The sequence below is a fragment of the Arachis duranensis genome, chromosome 5, assembly GCF_000817695.3.
Source record: "Arachis duranensis cultivar V14167 chromosome 5, aradu.V14167.gnm2.J7QH, whole genome shotgun sequence".
NCBI lineage: Eukaryota > Viridiplantae > Streptophyta > Magnoliopsida > Fabales > Fabaceae > Arachis > Arachis duranensis.
In genome coordinates, this window is record NC_029776.3 from 28,678,435 (window position 1) to 28,679,057 (window position 623).

Below are 623 nucleotides of genomic sequence, written 5' to 3' on the forward strand. Positions count from 1 at the left end.
ATACATACTTCAGGGATGGTGGTAGTGGTTTGAGTTCAGGCTTGGGAGGTTTATCCTCCTCCTGAGGAATTTTCGAAAATTTCTTTGTTTCCTCTGGTTCTTCTTGATCAGGTTGAGCATCCTTGAAGATGTCTTCAAGCTCTGATTCTAGGCTTTCAGCCATATTGATCTCTTCTACCAGAGAGTCAATAATGTCAGCGCCCATGCAGTCATTTGGTGTGTCTGGATGCTGCATGGATTTTACAGCATTTAACTTGAACTCATCCTCATTGACTCTCAAGGTTACTTCCCCTTTTTGTACATCAATGAGAGTTCGTCCAGTTGCTAGGAAAGGTCTTCCTAGAATGAGAGTTGCACTCTTGTGCTCCTCTATTTCCAGCACTACAAAGTCAGTTGGAAAGGCGAATGGCCCAACCTTGACAATCATATCCTCTATTATGCCTGATGGATATTTAATGGAGCCATCAGCAAGTTGGAGGCATATCCGGGTTGGTTTGACTTCTCCAGTCAACCCAAGCTTTCTAATAGTGGATGCAGGTATTAGATTGATGCTTGCTCCAAGATCACATAGAGCTGTCTTGGTACAAGCACCTTCCAATGTGCATGGTATCATAAAGCTTCCT